The sequence below is a fragment of the Apodemus sylvaticus genome, chromosome 10 (assembly GCF_947179515.1).
Source record: "Apodemus sylvaticus chromosome 10, mApoSyl1.1, whole genome shotgun sequence".
NCBI classification, from domain to species: Eukaryota; Metazoa; Chordata; class Mammalia; order Rodentia; family Muridae; genus Apodemus; species Apodemus sylvaticus.
The window spans coordinates 69,552,563-69,560,243 of NC_067481.1; the positions used below are offsets into that span (position 1 = coordinate 69,552,563).

At 45.3% G+C, this 7,681-nt stretch overlaps 1 protein-coding gene across 1 annotated transcript in view; it reads left to right on the forward strand.

Moving 5' to 3' along the window:
- Atox1 (antioxidant 1 copper chaperone) overlaps window positions 1–7,315 on the forward strand; it is a 31,981-nt gene extending 24,666 nt beyond the window's left edge. Inside the window, exon 4 of the mRNA XM_052195194.1 lies at window positions 6,899–7,315. The gene's annotated coding sequence lies outside the window, so the exon portion shown is untranslated. The remainder of the gene's footprint in view (window positions 1–6,898) is intronic.
- Window positions 7,316–7,681: the final 366 nt, after the last annotated feature.

The following is a 7,681-nucleotide window of genomic DNA, read 5'->3' on the forward strand; positions in this document are numbered from 1 at the left end:
TCAAGCAGAACTGTAATGCTGCACACAGTGGCCCAAGCCTATTATCCCAGCACATGGGAGACAAAGGCAGGAGGATCAGAAGTTCAAAATTAGCCCCAGGTCTATAGTGAGTTCAAGGCCAACTTGGGCCACATGAGATCCTATGCCCCACCCCTCCCTAGAATTGTGGGAACTCCAGCTTTCTCTCTCTCTCTCTCTCTCTCTCTCTCTCTCTCTCTCTCTCTCTCTCTCTCTCTCTCTCAATTTTATGTGTATGGGTGTTTTGCCTGCATGTTTGCCTGTGCAGCATGTCCACGCAGTGCCTACAGAACGCAGAAGGCATCGGATTCCTGAAACTGGAGTTGCAGACAGTTGTGAGTTGTCACAAGGATGCTAAGAATCAAACCTATGGACGAGCGAACAGTGCTCTTAACCACTGAACTATCTCTCCAGTCCTCTTCATAAAGTTTCTAAATGGAAGCTCAAGGGGAAACTGAGGCAGATTGAGATTTAAATAATGTTAGGAGAGTTATTCACCATAGGCAATATGGCTGAGATTTGGAAGCAAGTTCAAGCCCACAAGAGTCTCAGGTCATGAAGTTGATTAGAAGTCCCTTGCAGGGCTGGAGAGATGGCTCAGTGGTTAAGAGCACCAACTGCTCTTCTGAAGGTCCTGAGTTCAAATCCCAGCAACCACATGGTGGCTCACAACCATCTGTAACAAGATCTGACACCCTCTTCTAGTGTGTCTGAAAACAGCTACAGTGTACTTACATATAATAAATAAATAAACCTTTAAAAAAAAAAAGTCCCTTGCAGTCAGCCTATTTCCAACTCCTAGGCATCAGGAGATACTAGAGATTGGGTCTTTTAGTTAATGCCTATCACCTGTAGCCTTTGACTGAATAGTTATCTTCCTTTGGAGAAGGTAGGATTGTAGACTCTTAGTCACAGTGGGTTGCTTGTGAGCAGCAGTGAGGACTGAAAGAGAAAGAAGCCCCAGCCACTCCTAATCCAAACCTAACAACCAAACTCATCGGACACCCAACTTCACCAAGTGTGGTGGCTCATACCTGTAATCCCAGGACATGGGGCAGCTCGCTCGGAGGGCAGAAACATCAGAGCAAAAGCAAGTTCAAGACCAGAAGCCTAGCCTAAACTGCATGAGGCCCCAGTCTTAAACCAACAACCACAACACACTCTCTCTCCACAGTTAAAGGCACATGCCTTTAATCCCAGCACTTGGGAGGCAGAGGCAGAAGGATTTCTGAGTTCAGCCTGGTCTACAGAGTGAGTTCCAAGACAGCCATGGCTATACAGAAAAACCCTGTCTTGGGGGGAAGGGGGAGGAAGAAAATATCAAACAAAATTATTTACTGGTAGAATTCTTAGAACCTTCAGTTAGCCACTTGTATGAACTTCAATATGTATTTGAGAATTAAAAAAGCCGGGGCTGATGAGGTGGCTCAGCAGTTAAGAGCACCAACTGCTCTTCCGAAGGTCCTTCCCAGCAACCATATGGTGGTTCAAAATCATCTGTGACAAGATCTGACGCCCTGGAGTTTCTGAAGACAGCTATAGTGTACTTACATATAATAAATAAATCTTAAAAAAAAAAAAAAAAGCCAGCCAGGCGGTGGTGGTGCACGCCTTTAATCCCAGCACGTGGGAGGCAGAGGCAGGCAGATTTCTGAGTCTGGTCTACAGTGTGAGTTCTAGGATAGCCAGGACTACACAGAGAAGCCCTGTCTCAAGAAAGAAAGAAAGAAAGAAAGAAAGAAAGAGAGAGAGAGAGAGAGAGAGAGAGAGAGAGAGAGAGAGAGAGAGAGAGAGAGAGAGAGAGAGAGAGAGAGAAAGAGAGAAGGAAGAAAGGAAAAGAAAAGAAAAAAGAAAAAAGAGAGAATTAAAAAAAAAGACAACAAATTAGAGCGGGCACTACTCGCCCGATTTTCAGCCTTGGATCCCTTACGGAACACGCCGTAACCGGCCTGCCCTAGCACAGAGAGCTGGTGGGGCCTGGCCATGGAGAGGTCCGAAGGCTGCAGCGCCCTGCGCAAACACACCGACCCCATCTCCAACAAGATAAAGCAACATGCTTGTATGAGCATGACCCACTCTCCTGACCCGAGTCAAGGCCGGCAGTGCAGCAGCTGTGACAGGAGAGAGGCTGAGCTGTTGCCCACCTTGCCTGAACAGTAGAACCCCTTACCAGAATGATCTCTGAGGACCCGTGGGTGACAGGCTTGGTGTAGAGCTATCCCCCAATCCCATGCTGGGTTTGTAGAGATCCGAGAAGCTCTCTTTATCAGTCCACACGCCCCCCACTTCTCCACCACAACCCCCCACCCCTCCACCACAGTTACAGTGTCTGACTGGCTGGTGCAGTGCTACCTAGGAAGAAAATGGCCAGGGTCTTGACAAACAGCCTTTTTCCCCATCAGCATGGGGAAAGGCAGGGTTGGAAGTGGCCGAGGTCACAGTATCCTGTGTTAGAGGCTGGATTTACAAGGTTTTGCTGGGAGCTCAGGCTAACTCCGTTCCTTCTCTTAAGTACATTGGAAAAGTCAAACCCTGAGGTCTCTGAGGAAGCCTTAACCCAGGCCATTTGCCTCTGACTGTTGATTAATCTTTGGGGGTTTTTTTGTTTGTTTGTTTGTTTTGTTTTGTTTTGTTTTGTTTTTTTGGATTTGGTTTTTTTTCCGAGACAGGGTTTCTCTGTGTAGCCCTGGCTGTCCTGGAACTCACTCTGTAGACCAGGCTGGCCTCGAACTCAGAGATCCGCCTGCCTCTGCCTCCCAGAGTGCTGGGATTACAGACGTGAGCCACCACCGCCCAGCTGATTAATCTTTGGAACACATTCTTCTGTAGACATTTATATGCCTATTTATATAGCATGTGTTGGCATTTAGTCTAGGCTCTACCCCACAGTTACCTGGCAACAACCGGGTGTGCCTGATGCATTATGAAAGGGGATGCCTGGCCCCTCCCTCTCTTGCTTCTTTCTTGCTCCTGCTCTGTCCTCTTGCCCCTTACCCTCACCCATTCCCCTCCTCACCACTCTCCAGGTGCTCATGGCCGGCCTTACTTACCTACTAATCCTCTCTCTTTCTCTCTCTCTCTCCCTCCCTCCCTCTCCCTCTCCCTCTCCCTCTCCCTCTCCCTCTCCCTCTCCCTCTCCCTCTCCCTCTCCCTCTCCCTCTCCCTCTCCCTCTCCCTCTCCCTCTCCCTCTCCCTCTCCCTCTCCCTTCCTCTCAACTCCCTTCCCCATGCCCTGAATAAACTATTCTATACTATACCATCATGTGGCTGATACCTCAGAGTGGGAAGGGATACCTCAGTATAGGCCTGCAGAGGCACGCACCCCCCACCCCTCCACCACAGTTACAGTGTCTGACTGGCACCTCCTTCCCCTCCACCAAACATACACCTTCCTTTTCTTATCTTTTTATAAAACACAACAGCATGTGTACATTTCATTTGTCAGTTAAAAAAAAAGAAAAAAAAAAGGCCTGGACAGGGGTATAGGTTGTCTGTAAAGCTCTTGCCTAGCATATTTGAGAAACTGGGTTTGATTCCTAGCAACACACATATGCAGATGTAGACGCAGATGCGAGCACACACATACACACACACACACGGGGGGTTTCAGGGGCTCCACTCTGTGTAATCATTGTTTGTTGGGTAAGGCAGCACATGCCTGTAAGTTCAGCACTTGGGAGGCTGTAGTAAAGAGGACCACGGGTTCAAAGCCAGATGGAGCTGCTTAGTGAGAAGAGACGGGGAGGGCAGAAAGCAGAATAAAGCCTTTTCTTGGTGTGAAATGGGGGAGTCAGAAAAATCCTGTCTGAGAGAGAGAGAGAGAGAGAGAGAGAGAGAGAGAGAGAGAGAGAGAGAGAGAGAGTTATTTCATGGTAATAAGGCAGTGTCTGCTATCCAGGCAGAGGTAGAAGTTGCCAAAGAGGAAGAAAGGAAAAGTCTGCCTGAAGAATTTCTGTTTTCTTTTTTAAATGTTTCATTGAGGCCTAGAGTGGTGGCTCTGTGGTTAAGAGTCCTGACTGTTCTTCCTGACAACTTGAGTTCAATACTCAGCTCCCAGATGGTGGCTTAGAAGAGCAAGCTGTCCTCCCATCTCAGCTCCTGTGTAACAGCACCTGCAGTCTCCTCACAGATATTAGATCAATGCAGCAGAAGCATTAAAAGAGATCTAATTAATAATTCACAGAAGTCTATCTCCTTTCCCACCGCTGCGTCTCTCAGCTCCATTCCTGATCCCAGCTCCTAGGAAACACTTCAGAACCTGGCGGATTCTCTCCTCCATTTCTTTTCTTTTCTTTTCTTTTCTTTTCTTTTCTTTTCTTTTCTTTTCTTTTCTTTCCTTCCTTTCTTTCTTTCCTTCCTTTCTTTCTTTTCTTTCTTTCTTTCTTTCTTTCTTTCTTTCTTTCTTTCTTTCTTTCTTTCTTTCTTTCTTTCTTTCTTTCTTTCTTTAAGATTTATTTATTTTATTTATATGAGTACACTGTTGTTGTCTTCAGACGCACCAGAAGAGGGCATTGGACCCCATTACAGATGGTTGTGAGCCACCATGTGGTTGCTGGGAATTGAACTCAGGACCTCTGGAAGAGCAGTCAGTGCTCTTAACCACTGAGCCATGTCTCCAGCTCCCTCTTCTCCCCTTCTTATTATTCATTTTTAAAGCTTTTGTTGAGAACTTTTCATTCTGAAACAATTATATACTTACAAGAACTCTAAAAGATACTAGACCACAGGAGCTAAACTAACTTTCTCTAATGGCAACATGCTATATAATTTTTTTATAAAAATACTTTTGTGTTTTTTTAAACTTTATTGTGTGTTTGTGGGGGTACATTCATGTTATAGCATACATATGTAGGTCATAGGATAACTTTCAAGAAACAGTTATCTTCTTTCACTTGGAATGTGGATCCTAGGACTTGAACTTGGGTCATCAGACTTTGCTGCAAGCATCTGTGCCTACGGAACCATCTGGCCCTTTCTTTTTTCTTCTATCCTTTTTTTTTTTTAAAGACAAATTCTCACTGAGCAGTCCAGGCAGGTCTTAAATTTACAATTCCCCTGCCTCAGCCTCTTGAGTGATAGAGTTATAGGCCTGCATGCAATGTCATACATAACTTTTTCTAGCAAATTTTAGTAACTCCTGTAATTCTCGTTACAACCCTACCAGAATACTATTATTGTCCATTTGTGTTGCAAGACACTGGTGCAGAATCAAGACTGACATTCAGATTTTGTGCACTCCCTTAACACCTCCCTGGTCCTCTCCAGGAAAGAGGAAGACTGGATAGGCTGAGCCCCGAAAGAATGCCACTCTTCCCATGCCTGGAAAGAGGCGGAGCCAACCAGAGCTGTTGTGATGTAGAACCGCCTCTCCTACACAGCTTGGCTGTAACAGCTTGGCTGTACAGTCAGTGAAATTATTTCTGTCCCTCAGACAGCAGTCCCAGACATGGCCTTGGTTCTGTCAGGAACCAGATGAAGCTTTCTGGCTCACCAAACCTCCTCTGTGTCTCTTCTTACAACTGTCTTCCTCTTTCCACTTCCTGATCTGGGGTTCCTCTTCATCCATGGGGTAAATCTTCCCTCGACATACAAAGCTCATCTTCTTGTCACTCACTTGGTTGCACAGAGCCAGAAAGTAAATATTTAGTTGAGTGTGCTAGAACATGCCCATAATCCTTGCACTTAGAAGCCGGAGGCAGGAAGGTCGGGGGTTCAAAGGCCCAGGAAGGGTCATAAAGTTAGGGAGAGGCAGAGAGAAGAGAGGCAGAGCCAAACACAGAGGTTGATTGAATATCTTCTACTGAAAACACAAACCCCTAGCTAGCTCCAGCCAGTATAAATACTTGTTCCATCTTTAAGAAGAAAAAAAGATAAAGAGTCCTTTTTCAAGGGCAAATTAAAAACCAGGTCAAATTCTTAGTATCTTTTAGGATAATAGTCTTTTTTAAAAATGCAAAGTATTTAGTTATTTTTGTTCTATGCCTGTGAGGGTTTAGCCTGCGCATATGCACACCACATGCATACAATGCCTTTTGAGGCCAGAAGAGAGCATCAGAGCTCCTGGAACTGGAGCTACAGACAGTTAGGGGCCTCCATGTAGGAGCTGAGAAACCAACCCGGTTTTTTGCAAGAGCTCTTAACTACTGAGCCATGTTTTCAGCCACATCAGGAGTTGTTGTTGTTGCTGCTGTTTGTTTGTTTTGCTTTTGTTTTTAAAGTATATTACTGGGGCTGGAGAGATGGCTCAGCAGTTAAGAGCACTGACTGCAGAGTTCAAATCCCAGCAATCACATGGTGGCCATCCGTAATGGGATTTGATGCCCTCTTCTGGTGTGTCTGAAGAGAGTGACAGTATATATGTACACACACATATATAGTTAAAAAACAAAGAAGAATATTACCCCCTAAGGGGCTAGAGAGATGCCTCAGACGTTAAGAGTACCAGCTTCTCTTCCAGAGGACCTGGGTTAGATTCCCAGCCACCACATGGCAACTAACAACTTTCTGCAACTATTGTTCTAGGAGAATCAGTGCTTTTTTCTGGCCACTTCAAGCCCTGTACACATGTGATGCACTTACATATATGAGTTAGGCTAACCATTCATACCCAAAATAAAATAAAATTTAAAAAATAATTGTGATTTAATCCCAGCACTTGGGAGGCAGAGGCAGGCATATTTCGGAGTTCAAGGCCAGTCTGGTCTACAGAGTGAGATCCAGGACAGCCAGGGCTACACAGAAAAACCCTGTCTCAAAAAACCAAATAAAAAAAAATTGTGGTAATATCTCTTAAACTTTCAGATCTTGCTACCTATATGCATTTTCTTATTGTGACAAAAGAAATACAATAAAAACTTCTTTCTGTTCTCACTCTCTCCAGGAACCTGCCAAATGGCTTAAGCTGGCCTGGAACTAGAGATGCCACCTCCTTACCGCACCTCTGCACTCCCCCACACCGCCAAGTACTGGATTTCAGTGACCTGGGAAGAAAGAACGTCTGTTGAGGAGCTGTCTGTTGAGGAGCTGCCTCCGTTAGATTGGCCTGTGGAGTGTTTTCTTGATTAATGATTGATGTGGGAGGGCCTAGCTCACTGTGAGCAATGTCACACCTGTATAAGAAGATGGTGCTACCTCTATAAGAAGACAGACTGAGCAAGCCACAAGGAACAAACCTGTATGCAGAGTCCTCCATGGTCTCTGTTTTGGGCCCTGCCTCTAGGTTCTTGCCCTGCCTTCCCTCAATGACAGATTATTACTTGGAATAGTAAGATGAAATAAATACTTTCCTCCAAGGCTACGTTTGGCCAGGGTTCTTTCCCAGCAACAGAAAATCAAACCAGAACAGTCGCCAGGCCCAGCCCCATAGAGTAAATTCTTGATTAGAGAACAATCGGGATCAAGTAAGATCACACTGGTTGCTAAGGCAGACAATGGTCCAGATTCTGGGAGGGGGTAACAGAGAAAAGTCAGTCAATAAACGTAAGAGATAATTGTGTCTTTGTGATGGGTGCTATGAAAACAATAGCTCAGGGTAGGAGAATAGGAATGGTAAGGGGCTAGGGGACTGGCTACCACGACTCTTTCCTAGATTAGGAGGATTGAAAGTTAGAGATTCAAGGGCTACCTCCTTTTTTTTTTTTTCTGAGACAGGGTTTCTCTGTGT